The 13,495-nt window shown below is 49.8% G+C and overlaps 1 long non-coding RNA gene across 1 annotated transcript in view; it reads right to left on the bottom strand.

Moving 5' to 3' along the window:
- Positions 1 to 13,495, bottom strand: part of LOC119037651 (uncharacterized) — a 204,493-nt gene that overhangs the window by 12,882 nt on the left and 178,116 nt on the right. Inside the window, exon 7 of the long non-coding RNA XR_005080257.2 lies at positions 12,380 to 12,613. This is a non-coding gene — a long non-coding RNA (uncharacterized LOC119037651). The remainder of the gene's footprint in view (positions 1 to 12,379; positions 12,614 to 13,495) is intronic.

Here is a 13,495-nt window from a genome sequence, read left to right as displayed (position 1 = left end):
TTTCTTTCTTGGTGAAAGAGCGCAAAAGTCATCAGCCTTTATGGCAAATGCTACTACTCATGGAAACACTGTTCTGTCTTGAAGGTTGAATGACGCTAGGACTGACATACAAAGCGACCGATACCTCAGCTCCCACATACCCTTTCTCATGGTCTTTGGCCCCCAGACAACAGTAACAGTAATAAGAATAGCATCTGCTGTATGCCAGGCTCTGTGCTAAGTACTGTACATGCGTTATCTTTCTGAATCTTCTCAAAACCTTATAAGGCAGAAAACGTTTCATAGAGGAGGAGATGCAGGCTTAGGGAGGTGGGAGCAACTGACTCAAGGACATCTGAGTGAACATGAACTTCACTGCACTTCACCACCCTGCCTGATCTACCTACTGGATTCCATTAGAGAGGGCTGGAGTTGCTCCACACCTACAAATAATTGAGTGCCTGCAACAGGCTGAGCATCGTGAGATACAGAGATTTAAAAAGACCAAGCCCAGGATCTCAAGAAGCTTACATTCTGGAGGAAAAGCACCGAGATGAGGCTGAAGTCTGGGGTGAAGGGAGACACCCCGCTGGAAGGGCGCGCGTCCACGAGGCACGCCCAGTTCCGCAGCGCGGCCCTGCCCTTGCAGACGCGCCCAGCTGCCGAGCGCTGCCTGTGCCATGTGTCGCAATCGGCTTCCCCGCGCCTTTGATCAGCCTCCTCTGCCTTTCTAAAGCTCCTACTATACATATAATTTCCATTCAAATTCAAAATCTTCCCGATTATTGTAGTGAATGCAATGTTATTCAAGGATTTTTTTTTGTGAAAGAGCACCTATCTGACATGCATTTTTAATTTTATGCGCAGTATGCAAATGTCATCACTGTAGTTGTTAACCGCAGTGCAGGATTGCAATTAACTATGGAGCTGTGCATTTTAGTTATATGCTAATGCTAATGAGATTTTCATAAAGCAAGTCCAATTACCAGCCCTATTTTTTAACTGTAAGAGCTAGTGCAAAGCAAAGGTGTTGACTTCCTTTGGAATAAATTATCCTTTGTCCTTGGCTCCTTCATCATATTCAATCATCCTAAAAAGTAACTCCTGCTACTTTGAATATTTCCCCTGCCTTGCTCCCCGGTACAATATTAATGGAGACCATGGGCGAGATTGTTTAGAAAGCAATTTGCGCCGCTCAGGCAGTGGGAAAACTTCCTCCCAACGTCAACGGCCCCAGCAGAGGAGCAGAGCTTTGAAGAGTCAAAGAAAACAGGGCCTGGCGGAGGCTGAAGACTCAGGCAGTGAGTGAGCAAAAACAAACCGCAAGGCAGCACACGCTCGGGGTTACCTTGGAGTGAGGAGGCCGCATGCTGTGAACGGGGCTCTAAACTCAGATTCGTGACCCGACGTGTCCCTGGTTGAGAAGAACAACCTTGGAAGGACAGTCATTCATTCATTCGAAGCACAGTGGGGGAGCATCTGTGTGCCAGACACTGAACTAGGCACTGAGTTCAAATACGAGTAAGATGGGCCAGGGAAGGAGACACAGGGGTTAGAGGTGAAGGGGGATTTTCGTGTTCTCTCTCTCTAGTAATGATTCTGTTACAAAAAGAAAGTGTTTCCGAGTCATCTGATCAATGAAAGAATACGTAAGCACAGTCCTGCCTTCACGGGGCTTCCGGTCACATAGAAGGATACGAGCATGTCCTAAATATAATAACTTTGTACTAAAGGATGAAAGAAAGTACGGTAGTTTTTTAGAAGGGGACAAAGTGAAGGCAAAAGTCCGTCGGGAGAAGGGAGGTGAAGGGGATCAGGAAACGTCACACAGACTAGAAGACTCTCGGGCTGAGTCTGGAGTGGGTGTTTGCTGGGAGGACAGGGGTAGGGCTGGGGCTGGTCCGAGACAGCACCGGAAATGAAGTGCGGAGGTGGGGCACCGCCCGGGTTGCTCAGCCATTCGCGGTCCAGGGAGGCACAGGTGAGGGGGACCGAGGTGGAGGTAACGTTGGGGTTAAGCCACGGAGGGGTTTCCAGCGGGAGTGGAAACGCTCAGGTTTGCCTCTGAGAACTGCCACAGGGGCAGCAAAGTGGAAGATGTGGGTGGGGGTCGGGGAGGCAAACCAGCGGCCGGGACTTGTGTGGTTGGCCGCCTTCTGCAAGAACCTTCCCTCTCTTCCACTCAGACCCTGGGCCAAGTGCTCAGGTTGCAGGTCTCCTAAGAGGAATGTTCCTGTGCTCCTGTGGAGGGCTATCACAATAAGTCTTGCTTTTATTTTTCATATTTCCATCTAAGTGAGAAAGTAGAAAGAAAATGCAGGAGATGGACAGGGAAGCTTGATGATGTTGCTGTTGGACTATCTTTACTCTTTCCTGCTCTGGGTCAACTTCTAAACAAGGTAAAAAAAAAAACACACATAAAAACAAAAGTACAAGAGAAGAAAGAGAGAAAAAGAAGAGAAGAGAGGATGATACAAATATTGCCAAAAATCGACTACAATTATGTAAGGGGAACAGAGCTACCTTTTCTTCTTTCATCCCCAATCCTACCCCCAACCCCCATCACCTCCATCAGGGAGGGGAAGGGCAAGTAGACATAGAGTCTTCCAGAACTGCTTCAATGGAAACAGACTTTGTAATAGATGTCAAGGTTGGGAAGGAGATAGTTCTTTTAGCATAAAAATAAAATTTTAACATAGCAAAATTTTAAGGACATCCTAAGATGAGTGCAGGTTTTAGAATATGAGAGCAGAGTTGTACCTGTTTGGGTTTATAAGTAGGGAAGATAGAAAGAGGGCAACATCGTCGGCCTCTCTTCTCCTCCATACCATGGGCACCTTCTTACAATGCAGCTGCAAGAGCTCCGGGGATCACGCCCCTACTCCTCTGGATGGAGGAAGCTTTCTAAATGCCTCTCTACCACAATTCCACTTACATCTCATTGCTCAGAAGTTTGTCACCTTCCCATAGAAGCAGCAGTCGGGTTGACCTCCAGTGAAAGGAATTCCACGCCACTGTAACACAGACAAGAACATGCAGAGGTGGAAAGTTGAGGAGTTTCTATCAGATATCCACTGTTTTCACTGTGGAGAATGCAGTGAAGTTATCTGCTGAAGGTGAAGGGGCAGGGCTTACAGACAATGACGTTTGAACAGGAGACAGTGTGGCTCATCCAGGCCTGGGGTTTTGCTATGTAACTTTGGTGGAAGGACCAGGGGTCAAGGACATTTAGAACATGGGCAATGTATTACAGGTAGGAGAAAACTCAATACAGAGTGGCTGCCGGAGAGGCAGAGAGAGGCGGAGCAGGATGCACCAGTGGGGAGGACAGGAGGACGTGGCAAGGGGGTGGCTTCTGCCACTGTTGCTTCAGAGCAGGAGCAGTTTCAGGGGATGTCCAGGTCCAGCGTGATGCTGTAGGAATGGTCCCTGGGAGACCGGGAGGTCAAAGAACAGAATGGTCAGTGGTTAGACGGGCCACATAGAAAGACTACGCAACAAATGCCAAAGCTAGGAACTGAGGAGGAGTGAGCAGAAAACCAAAATGGGAGAGCCCCATGGAAGGGCAGAGAGTGTTCCGACACCAGCCTTAAAGGAGCAGCAGGAATCGGAGGCAGATACCCATAGTTCCTAACCGATAACCTTTCCTCGTCCTCTCATCTTTTTTTCCCCGATAGAGCCTGCCTCCCCCATAGAGGCCACATACATGAGTTCATGCCCCAACTGTAGGGCGGGGTGGTGTGTTATGGTCTAGATGTTTGTGTTCCCCCCAAATTCAAAGGTTAAACTCCTCACTCCCCAGTGTGGTGGGATTAGGAAGTGGAGCCTTGGTGAGGTAGCTAGGTCAGGAAGGTGGAACCAGGATGCAGGCTCTCACCAGACATCGGGTCTTCTGTCCTTGATCTTGGGCTCCCAGCCTCCGGAATTGTGAGACAGAAATGTTTGTGGTTTTCCACCACCCAGTCTCTATATTCTGGGATAACAGCCTACACAGACTAAGTAAGATAGGGGGCTTCTGGAAAAGACTTTCTCCCTGGTAAGAAATTACAGACAAGGAGAATTGTCCTCTTTGCCTCTGGACATGGCGGTAAGCTGAGTGACGGCCCTCAGAGCTGTCAGGTGCTGAACCCTGCAAGTTATAACTGGTACCTGGTGTGGGAAAGGTGTTCCTGCAGGTGGGAGCTATGTGATGTCTGGAGTTGCCACAGCCGTCTTGGGACCATGAAGGAAAAAGCTTGGGTGGGAATATGGAAAGGGCTCCTGAATTAGTCAATTATCACTCAAGCTTTTGACTTCTCTTAATGTTAGGTCACACATGCTCTTATTGTTTGTGTCTCTCATGGTTGAATATTCTGTTACTTGCAACCAAAAGCATACTGACTGATACAGGCCTCTCCAAAAGCCTGGGGCAGTCACGGCTGGGAAGTGGCACTGAGTACTGCGGAAGGACTTGCCTCACTTGCCTACCCTGAGAATGGTATGTGAAATGTGGGGAATGAAGAGCTCCTGTGTGAGCAGGCAGCAGAGCAGATAACTCAGGGGAGAGCCGCACAGCTAAGAAAGTGTTCGGGGAAGGGGTTTTAAGAATAGGGGCATTTGTTCATTACACAACAGGCTTTTTAGAGGACAGTTAAAGTGTTTCTGAAGACAGGGGAGAAGTGGGAGTTGTTCTTAGGAAAAGATTATGTGAATCAGTACAGAGCATTATTGTGATAAGATTACACGGAGTATAGAAGGAGTGAGGAATGCGGCGAGACTCACACTTTGGACTGTGACCAAAGAAAATAGGCCTAAATCTCCGTGCATTTAAGCAGCCCCAGGGTTGCCAAGAAAATATGTCCCTACCAATGCTGGGGCCAAAGTGCCTTTTAAAGTCTGGTGTCATAAGGTCCGCGTCTGTGGAGTTTGTGAAACAGGCTAAACATTCCTGGGCTCCGACGCTCGGCAGATCTCTGGAGGGTCCGGAAAGCTGCATTTGTAACAAGCGTCCCAAGTGATTCAACCACAGTTGAGCCAGGGCCGCAGTTGAAGCGCACTGTCCAGAGCAGTGGCTTTCAAAGGCGTTTGTCTGAAAGCTGCACTGAGCAACGCATTCTACAGTATAGCCACGGGTGCACACACACACCCGTGCACACACACTCGTGCACATGCAAGGGAGGTGGAACAATCTGACTGAACACAGGAGACGTTTACTTTTCATTCAAGCGAAGCCCAAAGCTGATGCCCCTGATTGGGTGACTATGGTGGGTGACCCTCTTCCAAGTGATGACTGAGGGACCCAGGCTGCTTCCACGCTGTGGCTCTGACATCTTGTGGCTTCAAGGTTGCCCTGTCTCATCCAGCTGGCGCATGGAAGGAAGGAGGAGTGGAGGGGCCCACGTGGAGAGTTTGACGTGCTGGATCTGAAAGTGGCATTTTCCCTCCCACCGGGTCACAGCCAGCCCCAGCCCCGAGGCTGGTTTCAGGGAGCCCGGGCAGTGTGGGGCAGCCCCACCCCCGCGTCTGTCGGCACTGGCAGCACTCCAGACAGACAGACAGACAGACAGACAGAGATGGGTGTATTTAACCAAAGCCAAGCGTCAAAAATCACACGCAATGTCCTGTGACACTTCTGTGTTGCTCTGTTCCATTCCATTCTCTTTATTTTTTAAATGCCAGTCTCCATACTAATTTGATTTCCTGTTTTACCAAACAACCCAGTTTGAAAAGCACCTTCCGGAGCACGCTGGCCTGCGTCCAAAGGTGGGTGGCGCCATGGCTCCAGGGGCTGTTTCCTTTGAATGCGTGTTCCTCACCCCCGCAGTCCGGCACCCAGGAGGCACTGGGAACGTGCTCATTATCCTAGGACGGTGGCGGTGAAGGGGAGGGAACAGCAAAGATAGGAGAGCAGCTCTTCTTTCCCCAGCAGCTGCAATGTTTGCAATTAACCAAGTGTAAACGGCCTCTTTTTCGTACTCTGGTTTACGACGCTAGAATTGAAACTTGCGGCCAGGGTGAGACGCAGGAGGCGAACGTGCGGGAGGGGCGTGTATGCACACGAAGGGTGGGGCACACAACACAGCGATACTCTGCTTGCCTACTGTGTGGCTGGCTCTGCTTGCCTACTGTGTGGCTGGCTGTCGCCCTGCCCTCGCAGGAGCCACGGCTCACCAGACCTAATCACTTTGCCAGGGCAGAAATGCCAGACCCAAAGCTGGGATGTTTCCACGGAGGCTGCTCACCCTCCTGATCTAGACTGACTATTTGGTGGGTTCTCAGATCAGTGGTGCTCAGGCGTATTTCGGAAGCTCTAGGTGGGAAATGGGCTGGTAGGTGAGACTCCTGACTCCTGCTCCCCCCATACCTCCTGACTTTTTCCCTTCCTTTTTGTGTCTCAGATGTGGATTGATCAAGAAACAGAGACAAGGGGAAGGGAAAAGAGGAGGAGGGGAAGGGTGTGGAGATGGAAAATGGACAGGAGAAGAGTACAAAAGAGAAACTGGGAGGCACTTGAGTGATTTTTATCCACTGAAGAGAAAGGAAATTAAAGTGCTCTTCACTAAAATAAGTAAGTAAGGAAGTAAATAAATATATAAATGCAAGTGCTCCTTGCTCCTCTTCCCACCTGAAGCACAGATTTGGGAGAAAACCTAGAGGGTGCAGAGAATGGCAAAGGTCACAGATCTGAAAAGGATTCAGAATTGAGTTTCATGGCAAATGAAGGTGACCTGAGGCAAATGCCAAATGCCATTCACGGATCGTAGAATAAAGACTGCTCATTTTAGACAAGTAAGTGTGTGGCTCCTGGGCCGAACACCGGAGAGAACCGGCTGTTGGGGAAGTTAGCAAGGGCTGCTGAATCTGGGGGGGGGGGTGTGCTCTCGGTCATGGCCCCCCTGGAGTGGCCACAGGCCTCCGAGGGTCTGCCCATGTAACACCAGAGTCCAGCTTTCTATTTTTAATTCAGAGCATGGAGATAAAAGTTAAATATAAAGCAGATTAAGACTCCCTGAAATCTCCTCCACAAAGGAAAAACTGGAATTAATCTGCGGGGGCACTCTGTGGATAGTGCAACACCATTAGTTTCTAAGAATAGAATTAGAAGTGGAAAACTGTGCCCTTATCCTTCTGACATCCAAGAATTATTGCCATCAAAGTACTACAGCCCATGAAATTACTTCCCAGGTTACACTCACTAGATTGAGCATTTTCATTCTGTAGACCTTTCTTCTTTAATGGGAAAGAAAAGAAACTATCCCCTCATTTCATACAGCAACTGCTCCCACACACCAGCCCATTCAGGGGATGCTAACGTGTGTGGAGGCCGTTACAAAGTCACACAGGCAGAGCTGAGACGCAGACACCAGACTTCGCTGGGCCTGGTCCCGCGGTGGGAACTCAGGCAGAAGAGTGTGCGGTCAGTGGTGCGTTCCAGCCTACAGCCCTGCGCGCTATGGCTGAAGGGGCGCCGGTGACAGGCCGAGATTTAAAAAGACCGACAAACCAGCACACTTCTTAGCACGTTATACACATCAACACTGTCACCTGTACGGACTAGACATTAGAAAGGAAGCTGGCCTGGCTGCTGGAGCCTCTGTCACTGGGTGCACTGACCAGGTGACAGAGTGGCAGCAGAGCAGAGGGCGAAAGCGTCCTCTCTGGAGCCGTCGCCCTGGGTTCAAACCCAAGCCCCACCAATTACTCACTGTGTGACCTTAGGCAAATTCTGTGATCTCTCAGTGGCTGAGCTGCCACTCATGTAACAGGAAGATAATGACAGTCCATGTCTCAAGTAAGGATTGATTGCGACAATGTATGCAAAGCACTACATCACTGCCTGCCGCTGCAGTGAGTACTCAGGAGCACGGGTAGTTATCAGTATGATGATGGAGGGGACACGAACCTGGAATGGCAGTGCACTCGGGTGGTTCTGTCCACAGGGGCTGCGGTAGACAGCCCCCAGGACATCTTAGGCCTTGTCCTGCAGAGCAAGAAAAGCCAGCCACGTTTTCTGTGTATCTGAAGCCACGCCAATGCGCGGGCCCTGCAGGGTGTGCAATGTCTCAGCGTGCACACGGAGATCGTTCCAGCCAGTCCTGACATTTTTCTACACCGCTCTGTGTGTGTGGTGCTGGGAGGGACTCGGATGAAGGACAAGGCAAAGCTCTGTGCACAGCACACACGAAGACGACCTGGAGATGCTTCGCACACCCAGGAAATGCAGCTGCCTCTTTTTAGGGTCTGATGTGAGAGGGAACTGAATGTGCGAGGAGCAGCTAGGATGCAAAGATGAGTAAGAACCCATGTTGACTTTCAAGTTCACAATTAGCAGAGGGATAAAGTGAGGACAAGATCCAAGGCCAAGTGAGTTACATGCTATTGAAGCAGCGCAGACCCACTGTTACCGAGTCTCCGAAGAGGCAACACCAGCCAAGACATACTCTGTTGGACTCTGAAATGCATTCTATCGGTAACCGGAGAGCAGCACAGCCCAGACGCATCTCACAGATACTCACGGGGCATCCACCTGTTGCCAGGTGCTCTTCCAGGTGCTGGGATAAGTCCCCGCCCTGTGTGGCTGCCATTCTAGAGGGAAAAAATACAACAGACAAAGAAGCCCCAAAGTATGTCCACACGCATATTTACACACACATATGTCAGGGTTGTTAATTATTATAAAGAAATATAAAACAAGTAAAAGGTTAAGAGTGACAGAGGTGCTATGTAACACGTTGCTAATTATGAGGGAAAAGCAAAAACTGCAAGAGAAGTTAGAGAAGGTGATGAATAAGTGTGGACTGAAGGCATCATGGGAAAATCCTCTTCCTCGGTAGAGAGAGTAGAGCGTGGCCAGGGGAAAGGAGGGGCCATTGGGGAGAGGTGGACTCCAGCAGTCGGGGGGCAGGGGCCAGTTTTCTGGATCACAGGTATGGCCTGCAACTGCTCTGCCCCACACTCGGAGGGCAGGAAGAGACTGAACGAAAACACAGACCCCTCCAGACTGGTGATGGCGGGTTCCACAACCAAGAGAACTTACGTATGAAGCTTGTCTTGGCCACAGGATAAGTAGTTTTCCACACCCACCTGCCAAATCTTAAAAGTTTCTATAAAGGCTGTCACTTGGGGCCAGTCACGTAGCCAGGCCAGAAGTTCTCCGCACCACATTCCGATCTCAAGGCTGTGTCCTTGGGCAGTCTCTGTGCAGGGAAGGCAAACAGCGTACATTCCAGGCACAGGGGAGGCGGTGGGGAACTTCCTCTGGCTGCTCAGATCCAGCTCTCAGTCAAACCAGCAGTCACATCTTCTTGACCTTCCCCAACAAGGTGACCAACAGATCTGAAGCCGGAGGTGCTGGGCCTGGTGTGGAACCACACAGGTCGTCAGGGGTAAATGCCAAGTGCTATATTTTCATTTCAGCTGAGCCTGGTGACATCAAAACCCCTTCTCTTCTCACTGCTTGTCATAAACCCCCCTACGTGTGCCCCTTTCCGTGGGCACTGTGTCAGCACGCTTCCATGCTGCAAGTGCTCCCCCTGCCAGCCTGCGCTTGTCTGTGTTTCGGGGGGGCTGACCATCACTGCCGCGGTGGCTGGGGTTGGGGGACACCTGGCCACACAGGAAGGAGGAAGGGGCCTGAGAAGTGGGGGTAGCCAGGCTGGGGAAGGGGCCACTGCCAGCACAGCTGTTCGTCCACGTCCGGGCCTCGTTTGACCGCTTCCTCCTCCCATGGTCACCCCTGGGGGCCAGTGTGCGCCCCTCGGCAGTCTTCCCCACTCCCTCGTTGCCTCCAAGTTCTGTGGGTCAAGCAACTTGGAGAGTTTAAGGAGGACCGTTCTCACCTTGAGCTTCTTGGAAGGGCTCAGAGGGCTTTTCTAAGACTTGTGCCTGTATTTCTGTGGGTTGAGGTGGCTGAAATTCTGAAGGGCAGCACAGAACATTCCATGTGAAGTGTATGTAATTCCTTCGTGTAAAACCAAAAGGCCAGGCATCACAGAAACTTGCCTGGCGTGCAAACTCAAAGGAGGCAGTCTAGTCCAGGAAATGTGTAAGACATGTTACTTTAAAAAATTCATTATTATTATTAGTTTGTGATCAGGTCAGCCTGAAAGTCAACATCTCTGAAAGTTTCACTAGAACTGAGTCATTTCACGTTAGCCACCAGCACATGCTATGTCCCATTGACATAAAACTGTTGTTCAGGGGATTTTTAGTTCACTTATTCAATAAATATACTGCGCACCCAATATGTGCTAAGTCCAGTGCTCCATGCTAGGGATTCAGAGGACGGTGAGCTAGGTGAACCCTTGCCCCCCTGCACAGGCCGCGCTTTTTTTCCAGTTTCTTGAGAGGGTTTCTCCTCTGGCGATGCTGCGAGAACCCTGTGGTTGTCAGTTCCCTCTGAGGCCCTGCGCCCTGTGTCGGCAACGCAGCCAGTCGTTAATGACGGAGCAGAGGAAAGTTCTGTGAGTTACATCTTCACGATGTTATAAAATATTTATAAAATTGGAATACAAGGTGGAAATCGTGAATAAGCAAAAGTAGCTTTTGAAATTGCTTTAGGACAGGCCATGCCGAAACAACCAATCCACACCACGTCTGAGTACGTCTAACTCCGCCAACATTTCCTGCGGCTTTGTTACTCACTGAATTTAACAGCTGACTTGCATTTAGGGGCAACAGTCTTGGTAACATCGTGTCTTTAAAACACTGGAACTGCACTCAGCGTCTGACAACCTGAGACAGGGAGAGAGAACAGCAGGCTGCTGTACCTGCTACTTTGAAATAGTAACGGATGAACTCCTTTCACTTCTAATAATGCTAATGTCCAGGCAGCTACGGCCACTGAGCCACAGGCATGCACTGTACCAAGTGTCTGTGCGGAGGGGCGTCTTAACAGCTCCCCCTCCTGCCACCTCGCACTTTGTTTTACCACTTAGTCTCCTTGGGTCCATGTTTGGGCAACGGCATGGCTTCTTCCTGTCACTATCCTTTTGTCCTTCTGCTCAGGAGAAATGCCTATTAGAAAAGGGGACTTGAGAACTAAATTATGTTCGGATACAGAAAAACAAAGGTACATTTTCACTCCTGAGTGGTCCATACACTGTCAGGCAGCCACAGGTCTCCGGGTCCCACTCATGTAGATGTGCCCTCGACACGTGACATGGCAGGAAGCGTCGCCAGCACAGTTAAACAGTTTTTCTCTACGTACTGAGAGATACGCACACCAAGCTCTCGCAACTTCAGTGCGCGTCCGTCCCCATCTCCCCACACTCTGGGTTCCCCCATTCCCATGGCTCTGGAGGGTCCTGGGAAGGTCCTTCCTTCCTGTGTTTGAATACCTGGCCAAGTTCACCTTGGAGGTTCTTCTGGTCCTCAAATCCCTTAAGCTCTAACATTTCGTATTTTGTATTAGTGGAGTACCACTAATCTGCGTGTCATCCTTAGGCAGGGGCCGCACTGATCTTGTCTGTATAAATTCTGCACACGTGCTTTGGAAGCGAGCACACGGAAGCTCCGCCCAGTCTCCCAGAGCCCCCTTCTAAGCACTGCCCTTGCCCCACTTCAGCGGAGGCGACGCCCTCCTCCCCTCCGGTCCGGACGTGAAGGGCTCCTCCCCCACGGACTCAGGGCCTGGAGACGCCGCCGGTTTTTTTCAACGTTATTCTCTTTCCTTTCATCCCTCCCACAGGTACACACACGGCATCTATTATTTGTCAGGTTCTGACGGTTCAGTAGGTACAAGATGGTCCCTAACTCAAATTCAGGACACAGACAAATAGGACCAAGAGAACAGAGAAACGAAACAATACCAGCGCCTTGGAGTACAAGTTGACTCAGATGTGTGACACACACAGTGTGTACCCACTGACATTCACATCCACCCCAACCTACCAGCAGCGCAGGAGAAGTGGAAAGTTGGTTTCATAACTTTATGTTTAACACCTTCCTGGGTTTAAATGAGACTGGTTCTTTCATCATTCAGGTTCTAGGCATATTTAACTCTAAATGTTACATAGAATTATACACATCCTATCTTGTCATCCCTATTCAACAGGGCACAGATAGTCAGTAAATGCTTGGTGACTGTCGATTAATAAATGAAAGGATTATACTTACAAGCTGGACTGGTCAGCAGGACCTGGACAGGTCATATCTACGTACCTTAATATGAACCTACAGGTCCATGGAAACTCAGTAGAATAGTGTGACCTCTACCCAACCCGAAGCCCATGGCTGCGAGTCTAACCCCTCAGCCTCACTGCAGCTCATCTCCAAGAAGAGAAGACTAATCGAGTCTGTTTTGGAGACTGCCTTTGGTTACCCTCAGTCTAGTTCTCCAAAATGCCATTTTAAGAAGCCCCAGGTATACAGGTGAACAGCACGGTGGGTCGGGCTGGCTGCTGGGAAGGTGGACACTCACCTGTCCTCTCCCATGCCGAGCAGAACCACTCCACCAGGACAGAAGACCAACACTGTGTGTGCTGCCCAGGGCAGAGCTCAGGGAGACCATGACAGGGTAGAAACTGCGAACAAGTCCATTACAGAAGCGCAGTTAGCTTTGGGGGGCAACATCTCAGCACCATCCCCGTGGACCAGAGGCAGCTCTTCACAGTGACCAGGACACGGGCTGCACAGTGGCTGGGGCCTTGAGGACCTAAGGAGAGAAAGTGAGTAGAGGTGAGCATGTTTGCGTACACCCAGGTCCCAGCGAACTCGTCCCTGTGCTCACACGCTGGTGAGCTGCCCAGAAGGAGCCAGCCAGCTGTTGGGTCTGCTGGCCATCTGCTTAACCTGACGGTGCTGGGAGCAAAATCCCAGCTCTCCAGCCACTGGGGCATTTCCCAGGCAAAGGCTCTTGTCAACATCAGCTCACCGGCCGTCGCTAATGGGGACTAGCCAGGGGAACGGCAGGCAGATATGTCTACTCTTCTGAGAAGGAAAGTTAGTGTGGATTTTTACGGCTACAGACATTCTGATTCTTGTAACTACAGTCATGGCTACCAGCTAAAATCTCCAACTCATATTTATGATAAAAGTGGAGAGCTGACAAAGACCATGGACGAAAACCCGCCCTGCCTGACTGGTAATGCAGGGGCGTTTGCGTTGCTTCCAACAGCTTTCAGAGAAGGTGCATGATCTCTCCCCTGTGCCCATCCAGCCAACACAGCTCTCTTCCCCAAGTGTCTGAAGAGGCCATTTCTGAGAATAAATATCTGCAAAGCTTTCACAAGTTTTGTTTAGAAGGTCTTCATTGGCAGCCAACATTCCTTCTAACACTTTGTGGCATTTCCCTAAATATGTTTATTTTTCTAACTGCACAGATAAAAATAATAATGGAAAAGAGAGAAATAAAGAGAAGTGTTCCTAATTCCCAACCTTCTAGGCAGCCAAAATAAATATCTATTATAATAGATAGAACATATCTTACATATCTTACATAAGTATATATAAAATATGGCGTAATATACGAGGCGTTGACAATTTAATGCAGCAAGACAGGAAAACTCAACCACATTATTAAGCTTTTGCCCTTTGA

This window comes from Artibeus jamaicensis, unplaced genomic scaffold, assembly GCF_021234435.1.
Source record: "Artibeus jamaicensis isolate MK-2021 breed Jamaican fruit bat unplaced genomic scaffold, CSHL_Jam_final scaffold_537, whole genome shotgun sequence".
NCBI classification, from domain to species: Eukaryota; Metazoa; Chordata; class Mammalia; order Chiroptera; family Phyllostomidae; genus Artibeus; species Artibeus jamaicensis.
This window is presented reverse-complemented; position numbering and strand designations above follow the sequence as displayed.